Raw genomic sequence first — 13,551 nt, 5'->3', positions numbered from 1 at the left:
ACAGGAATATGTAAAACAGTAAATGTATATGCACCCGATGCTAGGGCACCCAGCTATTCAAAACATTTGTTGATGTATTTCCCATTTTTGCCATTTAGTGAGATTCTCCTATGAAATTCAGAGCACCCATTTGTGAGGATAAATTCCATTTGTTAGAGCAAAAACAGATTGCAGGTAGCCCTGGAGCTGAGAAATAGCCTTGGTTTTTGGAAATATTTGTGAATCCACAGCTTTAAGATCATCCTTGCCCTGCCGTTTCCTTGTTTTTCTCTTTGTCCGCGTTAAAGATCTCACCTTCCTGGTGTCTGGGCTTCTGAAGCTTCTTAAAAATATGGAGTGCTTCATGAATTTTTAGGTCATTCTTTGCAAGGCCATGCTAGTGTTCTCTGTGTTGTTCCAATTTTAGTATATGTCTAGTTGATGTGTCCATGATGAAAGTTGAGCATTTAAGCCCACCTTTATTTTTGTTTCCCTTTAAATATAGCAACAAGGTGGCATATACCAATGCCATCTTATTAGTCAAAGTGATCAGTTTCAGTTCATAATTGATCATAATGACAGGATTAAAAGTCAAAGGGATCACATAAACAAGACTTGTGTCTGCTAATACTAACTGATAGAATAAAAAAGGGAGCAAATGATCCAACATGGGAGGTGGGATACACAGCAGACTCATAGAATGGCATATGTCCTAAACAGCACTCTGGCCTCAGAATCAGCCCTTAAGGCATTCGGATCTGGCTAAAAAGCCCATGAGAGTAGTATTTCAGGCATGGAAAGCCAAGACACTCTGGCAAAAAAAAAAAAAAAAAAAAAAAAAACACCTAAATGAAAGATCTCTGTGAGTGAGAGCCCAGTTGAAAGAATGGGCCATCAAAGAAGGAGGTACCGGAGGTACCTTTCTCTGAAAGGAGGAGAGAACTTCCACTTTGACTATGACCTTGTCTAAATAAGATCAGAGTTAGCAAACTCAAAAGGCTTCCATAGCCTTGGCAACTCATGACAAGAGCCTAGGGTGATTACTGATGCTATAAACAAGAGTGTCAATTGTTAAATCAACAACAGAAGTCACTGTGCACTTACTCCCCATGTAGGATCTCTGTTCTTAATGTGTTGTACTATGTGAATCAATGGTATACTAGTAATCAAACAGTACTTTACACTTTGTGTTTCTGTGTGGGTGCAAATTGTTAAAATCTTTACTTAATATATACTAAATTGATCTTCTCTATATAAAGATAATTGAAAATGAATCTTGATGTGAATGGGATGGGAGAGGGAGCGGGAGATGGGAGTGTTGCAGGTGGGAGGAAAGTTATGGTTGGGGGGAAGCCACTGTAATCCAAAAGCTGTACTTTGGAAATTTATATTTATTAAATAAAAGTTAAAAAAATTCATGAGCAAAAAGAACTAAACATGATATGAATGAAAATTTTTCTCATGAAATTGAGGTCTTAAAGAGAAATCAAACTGAAATAGTAGAAATGAAGAATTCAATAAATCAAATAAAAATGCAGTGGAAAGTCTTAACAACAGAATTGAGAGGCAGAAGAAAGAATATCCAAGCTAGAAGACAAATCTCTGGAAATTTTACAGTTAGACCAAAACAAGAAGAAGAAATTAGAAAACTAAAAAACACTGTTGAAGATCTATAGAATACTATCAAAATACCTAATATTCAATTCTTAGGAGTTCCTAAAGGCACGGAAAGAGAGAAGGGACTAGAAGGCCTACTTAGTGAAATAATTACAGAAAATTTGCTTAACATGGAGAAAGAAAGAAATTTCCAAGTACAGGAAGCACATAGAACTCCTAACAGATATGACCAGAAAAGATATTCACCATGACACATGGTAATCAAACTATCCACATTAAACCATAAGGAAAAGATTATGAAATGTGCACAAGAGAAATGCCAGATAACTTGCAGAGGATCTCCAATTAGATTCACAGCTGACTTCTCATCAGAAGCCCTACAGGCTAGAACACAATGGCAAGATCCAAATCTTAAAAAAACTGTCAACTCAAAATACTGTACCCTGCAAAACTCTCATTTATAAATGAAGGTGAAGGGGCAGGCACTGTGGCATAGCAGGTAGAGCTGTCTCCTGCAGTGCCAGCATCCCATATGTGCACTGGTTCAAGTCCTGGCTGCTCCATTTCCTATCCAGCTCTCTGCTATGGCCTGGGAAATAAGCATAAGATGGCTCAAGTCCTTGGGCTTCTGCACCCACATGGGAGACCTGGAAGAAGTTCCTGGCTCCTGGCTTTGGATCAGCGCAGCTCTGGCCATTGTGGCCATTTGGGAAGTAAACCAGCAGATGGAAGACCTCTCTCTCTCTCTCTCTTGTCTCTCCTTCTCTCTCTATGTAACTCTGACTTTCAAATAAATAAATCTTTAAAGTAAATAAATAAAGGTGAAATGAAGACCTTCCATAACAAACAGAAATTGAAAGAATTTGTCACAACTTTTCCATCCCTACTAAAGATGCTTAAGGATGTGCTACACATATAAACACAGAAAGAAAGCCATCATCATGAAAGAATGCAAAGGCAGAAAACCCCTGAGTAAAAGTACAAAAGAAATCCAAAGCAAATGATATGAATGTTCACAGAAAAATGGCAAAGCAATTAGATACCCTGAATGTAAATGGCCTCAACACTCCTGTTATAAGATACAGGCTGGCCAAATGCATTAAAAAATAAGATCAATCTATTTGCTGCCTACAAAAAACACACCTCAAAGATACACCAACAAAGATACACAAAGAGTGAAATACACCAACAAAGATACACATAGACTGAAAATGAAAGGATCAAAAATGATACTCCATGCTAATGGGGGAAAAAAAGGGCAGGTATAGGCACGCTAATATCAGACAAAACAGCCTTTACCACAAAGACTGTTTTGTTTGTTTGTTTGTTTGTTTGTTTTTTGCTTTCAAACTTTTATTTAATGAATATAAATTTCCAAAGTACAGCTTATGGATTACAATGGCTTCCCCCCCATAACGTCCCTCCCACCCTCAACCCTCACCTTTCCCACTCCCTCTCCCCTTCCATTCACATCAAGATTCATTTTCATTTCTCTTTATATACAGAAGATCAGTTTAGCATACATTAAGTAAAGATTTCAACAGTTTGCTCCCACACAGAAACATAAAGTGAAAAATACTGTTTCAGTACTAGTTATAGCATTAAATCTCAATGTACAGCACACTAAGCACAAAGATCCTACATGAGGAGTAAGTGCACAGTGACTCCTGTTGTTGACTTAACAAATTGACACTCTTGTTTATGGCCTCAGTAATCACCCTAGGCTCTTGTCATGAGCTGCCAAGGCTATGGAATCCCCCTGAGTTCACTGACTCTGATCATTTTTAGACAAGGCCATGGTCAAAGTGGAAGTTCTCTCCTCCCTTCAGAGAAAGGTACCTCCTTCTTTGATGACCCATTCTTTCCACTGGGATCTCACTCGCGGAGATCTTTCATTTAGGGTTTTTTTTTTTTTGCCAGAGTGTCTTGGCTTTCCATGCCTGAAATACTCTCATGGGCTTTTCAGCCAGATCCGCATGCCTTAAGGGCTGATTCTGAGGCCAGAGTGTTGTTTAGGACATCTGCCATTCTATGGGTCTGCTGTGTATCTCACTTCCCATGTTGGATCATTCTCTCCCTTTTTTTATTCTATCAGCTAGTATTTGCAGACACTATTCTTGTTTATGTGATCCCTTTGGTTCTTAGTCCTATCATTATGATCAATTGTGAACAGAAACTGATCACTGGGACTAGTGAGATGGCATTGGTACATGCCACATTGATGGGATTGAATTGGAATCCCCTGGTATGTTTCTAACTCTACCATTTGAGGTAAGTCAGCTTGAGCATGTCCCGAATTGCACATCTCTTCCCTCTCTTATTCCCACTCTTATATTTAACAGTGATCACTTTTCAGTTAAGTTTCAGCACTTAAGAAGAATTGTGTATTGATTACAGTCTTCAACCAAAAGTATTAAGTAGAACAAACCAAAAAAAATACTAAGAGGGATAACATATCAAGTTGCTCATCAACAGTCAGGGTGAGGGCTGATCAAGTCACCGTTTCTCCTAGTGTTCATTTCACTTTAACAGGTTTCCTTTTTGGTGCTCAGTTAGTTGTCACCTATCAAGGAGAACAAGAGGTATTTGTCCCTTTGGGATTGACTTATTACACTCAGCATAATGTTTTCCAAATTCCTAACAGGGATCACTTTTCAGTTAAAATTTAAACACCTAAGAATAATTGTGTGTTAATTACAGAGTTCAACCAATGGTACTAGAACAAAAAAAATACTAAAATGGATAAAGTATTACATTGTACATCAACCGTCAGGACAAGAGCTGATCAAGTCACTGTTTCTCATAGTGTCCATTTCATTTCAACGAGTTTCCCCCTTGGTGCTCAGTTAGTAGTCGCCGATCAGGGAGAACATATGATATTTGTCCCTTTGGGACTGGCTCAATTCACTTAGCATGATGTTTTCTAAATTCCTCCATCTTGTTGCAAATGACCTGGTTTCATTTTTTTTGATGCTGTATAGTATTCTACAGAGTACATGTCCCATAATTTCTTTATCCAGTCTATTGTTGATGGGCATTTGAGTTGGTTCCAGGTCTTAGCTATTAACACAATAGACACTATATAATGACCAAGGAATCAATACAACAGAAAGATATAATAAATGTATATGCACCCAATTACAGGGCACCTGGCTATCTAAAATCTATTAATGGATCTAAAGGGAGACACAGACTCCGATACAATAGTAAAAGGGGACTTCAACACCCAACTTTAGTCACTGAATAGATCAGTCAGACAGGAAATCAGCAAAGAAACAACAGAGCTAATTGACACTATGAAACAAATGGATGTAAATGATATCTACAGAACTTTTCACCCCACGGTGGCAGGATGCACAGTCTTCTCTGTAGTGCACAGAACTTTCTCTAAGATAGACCACACACTATGCCATCAAGCAAGCCTTAGCAAATTCTGAAAAATCAAAATCATATATGTACCTTCTCTGATCACAATGGATTGAAGCTAGAAACCAACAGTTCAAAAATCTCAAAAACATATGCAAAAACAGGGAGACTTAATAATATGCTCCTAAATGAACAGTGGGTCATAAAAGAAGTCAAAATAGAAATCAAAAAATTTGTGGAAACAAATGAAGATAATAATACCTCGTATCAAAACCTATGGGAAGCCAGTGCCGTGGCTCAATAGGCTAATCCTCCGCCTAGCAGCGCAGGCACACCAGGTTCTAGTCCCGGTTGGGGTGCCGGATTCTGTCCCGGTTGCCCCTCTTCCAGGCCAGCTCTCTGCTATGGCCAGGGAGTGCAGTGGAGGATGGCCCAAGTGCTTGGGCCCTGCACCCCATGGGAGACCAGGAGAAGCACCTGGCTCTTGGCTTCGGATCAGCGCAATGCGCCGGCCGTAGCGTGCCAGCCGTGGTGGCCATTGGAGGGTGAACCAACAGCAAAAAGGAAGACCTTTCTCTCTGTCTCTCTCTCTCTCACCGTCCACTCTGCCTGTCAAAAAAAAAAAAAAAAAAGCAGTGTTAAGAGGGAAATTTATAGCAACTAGTGCCTACATCAAGAAACTGGAAAGGTACCAAATAAATGAGCTGTCAGTGTGCCTCAAGGACCTAGAAATTCAACAACAAACCAAGCCCCAAATTAGTGGGAGGAAAGAAATAATTAAAATTAAGGAAGAAATGAACAAAATTGAAACAAAAATATAAAAGATCAATGCAAGGAAGAGCTGGTTTTTTTTTTTTTGAAAAAATAAACAAAATAGACATTGGCCCATTGACCTTTGGCCCAACTGAGCAAAAAAAAGAGGGAGAAGACCCAAATTAACAAAATCAGAGATAAAAAAAGGAAAATAAAAAAGGAGGGAATCCTCCCAAACTCCATTTATGAAGCCTGCATCAACTTAATACCTAAGCCAGAAAAAGACATGACAGAGAAAGAGAACTAGACACCAATACCCATGAAGAACATAAATGCAAAAATCCTCAACAAAATACTAGCCAAGGTGCCAGCACTGTGGCGTAGCAAGCAGAGCTGTTGCCTGCAGTGCCGGCATCCCATATGGGCACCAGTTCATATCCCAGCTGCTCCACTTCCAATCCAGCTCTCTGCTATAGCCTGGGAAAGCAGTGGAAGATAGCCCAAGTCCTTGGGCTCCTGAACCCAGGTGGGAGACCCAGAAGAAGATCCTGGCTCCTGTCTTTGGATCGGCAGAGCTCCAGCCATTGTGGCCAACTGGGGAGTAAACCAGCGGTTGGAAGACCTCTCTCTCTCTCTCTCTCTCTGCCTCCCCTTCTCTCTCTGTATAATTCTGACTTTCAAATAAATAAATCTTAAAAAAAACTAGACAATCGAATCTAATAGCACATCAGAAAAATCATTCACCCAGACCAAGTGGGATGATTCCCTGGTATGCAGAGATGGTTCAACATCTGAAAACCAATAAATATGATTAACCACATTACCAAGCTGAGGAACAAAAACCATGTGATTATCTCAATAGATGCAGAGAAATATTTGACAAAATGCAACACCCTTTTATGGTGAAAACTTGATGTAGAAGGAACATTCCTCAACATAATCAAAGCAATTTACAACAAACCCACAGCCAGCATCCTAATGAATGGGGAATAAAAATTGGAGGCATTCCCATAAGATTTGCAACCAGACAGGATGCCCACTCTCAACATTGCTATTTAAAATAGTCCTGGAAGTTTTAGCCAAAGCCATCAGGCAAGAAAAAGAAATCAAAGGGATACAAATAGGGAAGGAAGAAGTCAAACTATCCCTATTTACTATGACATGATTTTAAATATAGGGAACTCAAAAGAGCCCATGTAGAGACTCTTGGATCTCATAAGAGTTTGGTAAAGTAGAGAGATATGAAATCAACACGCAAAAATCAATAGCCTTTGTATATACAGACAATGCCATAGCTGAGAAAGATCTTCTAAGATCAATCCCATTCATAATAGCTACAAAAAATTTTAAATTCCTTGTAATAAACTTAACCAAAGACATCAAATCTCTATGAAAAAAATTATAAAACATTTAAAAAGCAAATAGAAGACATAAAAAGTGGAAAAATCGCCCATGTTCATGGATTGAAAGAATCAACATATTCAAAATGTCCATATTACTGAAAGCAATAGAGAGATTCCGTGTGATCTCAACATTCTTCTCAGATGTAGAAAAAATGATGCTAAAATACATATGGAAACACAATAGACTCCGAATAGCTTAATCAATTTTAAACAATAAAAACAAAGCTCAATGTATCACAGAACTAGACTCTAAGACATACTACAGGGCAGTTATAATCAAAACAACCTGGTACTGGCACAAAAACACATGTGTAGACCAATGGAACAGAATAGAAACCTCAGAAATTAATCTACACAGCTACAACTAACTTCTGTTTGACAAAGGAGCAAAAATTAACCCCTGGAGCCAAGACAGTCTCTTCTACAAATAGTGCTGAGAAAACTGGATCTCCACATGTAGAAACATGAAACAAGACCCCTATCTTACACCTTACACAAAAAGGCACTCAAAATGGATTGGACAACTAAATCTACTATGTGTTACCATCAAATTACTAAAGAACATTGGGCCGGCGCCAAGGCTAACTAGGCTAATCCTCCGCCTGCGGCGCCGGCGCCCCAGGTTCTGGTCCTGGTCGGGGCACCGGATTCTGTCCTGGTTGCTCCTCTACTGGTCCAGCTCTCTGCTGTGGCCCAGGAAGGCAGAGGAGGATGGCCCAGGTCCCTGGGCCCTGCACCTGCATGGGAGACCAGGAGGAAGCACCTGGCTCCTGGCTTCGGATCCGTGCAGCACGCCGGCTGCAACACGCTAGCTGTAGCGGCTACTTGGGGGATGAACCAACAGAAAAAGAAAGACCTTTCTCTCTGTCTCTCTCTCACTGTCTAACTCTGCCTGTCAAAAAAAAATTACTAAAGAACATTGGGGAAACCCTACAAGACATTGGCATAGGGAAAGATTTCTTGGAAAAGACCCCAGAAGCACGGGCAACCAATGCTAAAATTAACAAGTGGGATTACATCAAACTGAGAAACTTCTGCATTGCAAAAGAAACACTAAGAAAAGTGAAGAGGCAACCAACAACATGAGAGAAAATATTTGCAAACTATGAAACTGACAAAGGATTAACTTCCAGCATCTAGAAGGGCTCAAGAAATTAAATAACTACAAAACAAACAACCTAGTCAAGATATGGGCAAAAGGACCTGAACAGATATTTTTCAAGAGAGGAAATATAAATGGCCAATAGACACATGAAAAAATGTTCAGGATTGCTAGCCATCAAGGAAATGCAAATCAAAACCACAATGAGGTTTCGCCTCACCCCCCTTTAGAATGGCCCATATATAGAAATCAACAAGTAACAAATGCTGGAGAGGATGTGGGGAGAAGAGTACCGTAATTGACTGTTGGTGGGAATGTGAACTGGTGCAGTCACTTTGGAAGACAGTATGGAGATACCTCAGAAATCTGAATATAGACGTACCACATGACCTGGCCATCCCACTCCTGAGAGTTTATCCAAAGGAAATGAAATCAGCATATGGAAGAGTGATCTGTACCCCCATGTTCATCTCAGCACAATTTACTATAGCTAAGATATGGAATCAACACAGATGTCCATCAACTGAGGACTGGATAAAGAAATTATGGCATACAGGCTGGCGCCGCGGCTCACTAGGCTAATCCTCCGCCTAGCAGCGCCGGCACACCGGGTTCTAGTCCCGGTTGGGGCGCCGGATTCTGTCCCGGCTGCCCCTCTTCCAGGCCAGCTCTCTGCTGTGGCCCGGGAGTGCAGTGGAGGATGGCCCAGGTGCTTGGGCCCTGCACCCATGGGAGACCAGGAAAAGCACCTGGCTCCTGGCTCCTGCCATCGGATCAGCGCGGTGCGCCGGCCGCAGCGCGCCAGCCGCGGCGGCCATTGGAGGGTGAACCAACGGCAAAAGGAAGACCTTTCTCTCTGTCTCTCTCTCTCACTGTCCACTCTGCCTGTCAAAAAAAAAAAAAAAAGAAATTATGGCATACATACACACACACACACACACATGCACGCACTATGGAATACTATACAGTGGTAAAAATGAAATCTTTTCATTTGCAAGAAAATAGATGCAAACTGGAAACCATTACACTTAGTGAAGTAAACCCATCACAAAAAGACAAATACCATATGGTCTCTCTGATCTGTGGTAACTAATAGAGTACCTAAACTGCAATCTATAGGCATGAAACTGACACTTTAAGATGCATTGATTTTGAACAGCCTTTGCCTTGACTTTTGATGAACATTTTTTTTTTCTTTTCTCTTCATACTAATCGGTGAACTCTATACTTAGTGTACTGTTAATTTTGAGTATAAAAATTATCTGAAAAAATTGATTGCTATAAAAAGTAAAAATGGGAAAGGAAGAAGAAGGAGAAAGAAGGGCAGGAGTATGAATGGGAGGTAAGTAGGAGGGGAAGACTCCTCTTGTTCCCAAATCTGTATATATTAAATGCATGAAGTTACATTCCTTAAATAAAATAATTTTTAAAAAAGAACCATAATACATACTTTCAATTCTACTGGTCCCAACAATTGAAAATACAAGTTATTGATGTTTTTGGATAATGAACCATGTACAATTGTCAATATTTGACTATTTTGACAGACAATTGTCGCTCCCCCTCTTCGTGGAGGAACGACACTAAACCCTGCATAGGTTTCCTATCCGAGTCACGGCACCATTATGTCACTCCCCGTCTTCGTGGAGGAACGACACAGGACCCTGCGCTGTTCTTTTGTCTGCTCGGCCCTCCCCGGGTTTGCTGCTGGTTCTTCCCGGGTTGGCTACCGTCCCTTCCACCTCCGTGGAAGGGCGGTTCCCCCTAGCCACTTTCCCCACTTCCGCAGGGGAGCGGCACACCGTCGGCCGGCTCTCTCGGAGGCTGCACAGGTGTTCCCCTTAGATGTTCCTGGTGCATGCCGTCTCTCTCCTCCTTTATAGTCCTTCCACCAATCCCAACTCTGCTACCCACACGCCGAGTACGCTGCTCTCCTCCAATCAGGAGCAGGTCCTACAGTTTATTGGTTGAACTGGAGGCAGCTGCGTAGAAGCTGTTTCTCCCTTCTCAGCGCCATATTGTGGGAGAGCAGATGCATAGAATAAGTCTTAATTCCAGTAACTTAGTCTAGTCCGGGTTGCTCCCCACAACAATAATTTTACAAACTTTAAGCATGGGTCCAGTGCTGAAGTGCAGTATGTTAAGCCTCTGCCTGCAACACTGGTATCCCTTATGGGCACCAGTTCAAGTCCTGGCTGCTCTACTTCTGATCCAGCCCCCTGCTGATGGCCTGAGAAAGCAGTGGAAAATGGTCCAAGTGCTTATTACTCTGCACCCACATGGGAGACCTGGAAGAAATTCCTGGTTCCTGACTTCAGATCAGCCCAGCCCTGCTCATTTGGGGAGTGAACCAGCGAATGGAAGACCTCTATCTCTCTGTCTCCCTCTATCTGTAACTCTGCCTATCAAATAAATGAATAAATCTTTAAAAAATAAAATAACCTTAAGCACTGAACACAATAATTGCATTAAAGGTGAGTATTTGGCACAGCGGATTAAGTCACCACTCAAGGTGCACATATCATAAACCTAAGTCCTGGAGTTAGAATCCCAATTCCACTCTCTGTGACAGTTCCTTGATAATGCACAGCAGCTTAAAGCTCTCCATGAAAGACCCAGATGGAATTCCAGGCTCCTGGCTACAGCCTGGCTCAGCCCTAGCTATTGTAGCCATTTGGGGCTATAAACCAGCTGATGAGATAGCTCACACTCTTGGCCGTTCTCTCTTTCTCTTTCAAATAGATTAAATAAATAAGAATATTTGTATTAAAAATAAAATATTGAACTAATAAGCTATTTTTATAATACCACTAACTAAGCAAAGTTTTGAAAAGTTTGAAAAATAAACAGCAGTGTTAAAAAAAACATTTCCAGTGTTATTACACATTTCTTTCATTTCTGGATCTAGTAAGATCCATAATGACATTTTTGCGTGGCTCTTTTATGGTAGAATTTCCTGTATTTTACTGTAAGTGGTATGAAATCACAGAGTGCCTCTCAATTTCTTATGGTACACATAGTGTAAAACAAGCAGATTTCTATAATACTCAAATTATCACTGCCAGAAGGGAGAGGCAAATCACACTTAAAATCATAAACATCATTTTACCAAAAATTATTCTTAGCTAGTGGCAAAATAGGTTAACTAAAACATTGTGTAATTAATTCTTTGTTGCTCAGAAAGAGGTAATTTGCTTTGTATAGGCAAAAACCACCAATGTGTTTGATCATCCAATTCTATTCCCTGTGCCAATAGCCCATTTTTCTCCTACATCTGCACTCCCAGGATACATTGTGCTTTCTTCTTTCTACCAAAATGCTCATCACATTGTTAATCTGTTTTCAACAGTCTCCTCCCTTGAATGTATCAGCCTCTGATACAGGAATGAAATTTTTTATAGTTTTGGATCCTTGGTCCAAAGCCCGATACAGTAGGTTCTCAGTTTTGGATGGAAAGATCTGAATTATTATCACAGAAATAGAAGTGGAAAACAGACTGATTTGAAATCTTTTAGAAATTGAACCAATAGGTTCTGGCAACTCATTTGAGGTAGGGAGTAAGAGACAGGGTGAAACCAGTCATAACTCAGATTACCACCTTGGTTAGGTAAAAGTTTGAGAGCAGTTCAGATGTAAGAACATAGTTTGGACAAATTGAGTTTGAAAACTTAGTATGCCAGAAAAATAACTAAGACTGAGATAGAAATTTAGCCTTAGTACTTGAAAGAGAAGCTAAGACTTCACAGATTTAAATTTTGGCATCTTCCATAAATTCACATAAACTGAGATCACTGAAGGCAAGGGAAGAAGAGGAGAAGAGGAGAGTGCTGAGGACAAGATTTAGGCAGTGTCTGCTTGAGCTGGTCTGAGTAATAGAGACAGACAGGAAATGGGGGAGAAATTGAAAGGGAATGCAATGACCTAGCTTAATGAATCAATGCTGGAGAGGAGAGCAAGATCAGACACTGTAGAGAGAGTGGGAAAAATAAAATAATCTGGAAAGGATGATTGGAGTCAGCCTACAAGAGAGAATTCTTGATGTCTAAGGGACTTATTTCAGCAGAATAAATCAGAAAGGTACATTGCAGTGGATTGAGGAATGAGATTTTCAGATCTCAAGCTTGAATGTAAGGATACATGAGTGTGAACAGGCTGTGGGAAAGATGAGGCCCACAGAGGCTTTGTTCCATAAGGGTGACTTGGATATGGCTGTGAGGCTGATGGGAAGAAGTCAGGTGAGGGAGACCCTGCTCTTTTTTGAGTGTCTACATCAATCTTTTTTTCCAAAATAACATTATTTTGTTACTATTATTATTCCCAACAGAAAAGCCATTTCTTTCTGCAATAATGCAGTACAAGCTTAACAAAACACTACTGTAGACTGTCATCAAAATAGGTGGAAAAGTCAGAGCAGAGATACTACATTTTATAAAATATACTTTTTTATTATACATTTTTTAAACTTAAGTAAGGTGAAGATAGTTCATGTATTTCATATATACAGATATAGGAACATAGTGATACTTCCCACCTGACCCTCTTTCCTCCTTCCTTTCTTAATCTTTTAATTTTTACAATGGCATACTTTTAGTTTATATTATAATCATAAGATTAACTCTCCACTAAGTAAAGAATTCAACAAACAGAAGAAGCAAAAATACTGTTCATCAAGAGTAGAGACAAGGGAGGCTGGCACTGTGGCGTAGCGGGTTAATGCCCTGGCCTGAAGCTCCGGCATCCCATATGTGCGCCGGTTTGAGACCTGGCTGCTCCACTTTCATTATCCAGTTGTTGGGCATCTGGATTGATTCCATATCTTTGCTATTCTGAAGTGAGCTGCTATAAACATGGTGGTTCAGATCACTCTTTCATATGCTGATGTCATTTTATTTGGTAAATTCCCAGGAGTGGGATTGCTGGGTCATATGGCAGATCTAATTTTCAGATTTCTGATGAATCTCCATACTGTCTTCCACAATGGCCATACTAGTTTGCATTCCCACAAAGAGTGGATTAGGGTACCTTTATCCCCACATCATCATCAGCATTCACTGCTTTTTGATTTCTGTATGAAAGACACTCTAACTGGGGTGGGATGAAACCTTATTTTGGTTTTGATCTGCATTTCCCTGACAGCTAGTAATCCTGAGCATTTTTCATTTGTCTGTTGGCCATTTGAATTTCGTATTTTGAAAAATACCTGTTCAAGTACTTTGTCCGAGCCGGCGCCGTGGCTCAACAGGCTAATCCTCCGCCTTGCGGCGCCGGCACACCGGGTTCTAGTCCCAGTCGGGGCGCCGGATGCTGTCCCGGTTGCCCCTCTTCCAGGCC

General features: G+C 40.6%; 1 non-coding gene across 1 annotated transcript; it reads right to left on the bottom strand.

Annotated features, from left to right (window-relative positions):
* Positions 1–325: 325 nt before the first annotated feature.
* On the bottom strand, positions 326–427 carry LOC127490849 (U6 spliceosomal RNA). Its single transcript, XR_016236677.1, has one exon. It is a non-coding gene; the product is annotated as a U6 spliceosomal RNA (small nuclear RNA).
* Between the last annotated feature and the right edge of the window lie 13,124 nt (positions 428–13,551).

The sequence above is a fragment of the Oryctolagus cuniculus genome, chromosome 6 (assembly GCF_051225735.1).
Source record: "Oryctolagus cuniculus isolate XC-2025 breed Fujian yellow rabbit chromosome 6, ASM5122573v1, whole genome shotgun sequence".
Classification (NCBI taxonomy): Eukaryota; Metazoa; Chordata; class Mammalia; order Lagomorpha; family Leporidae; genus Oryctolagus; species Oryctolagus cuniculus.
The sequence above is the reverse complement of the archived record's forward strand: the minus strand, read 5'-3'. Positions and strand labels throughout refer to the sequence as shown.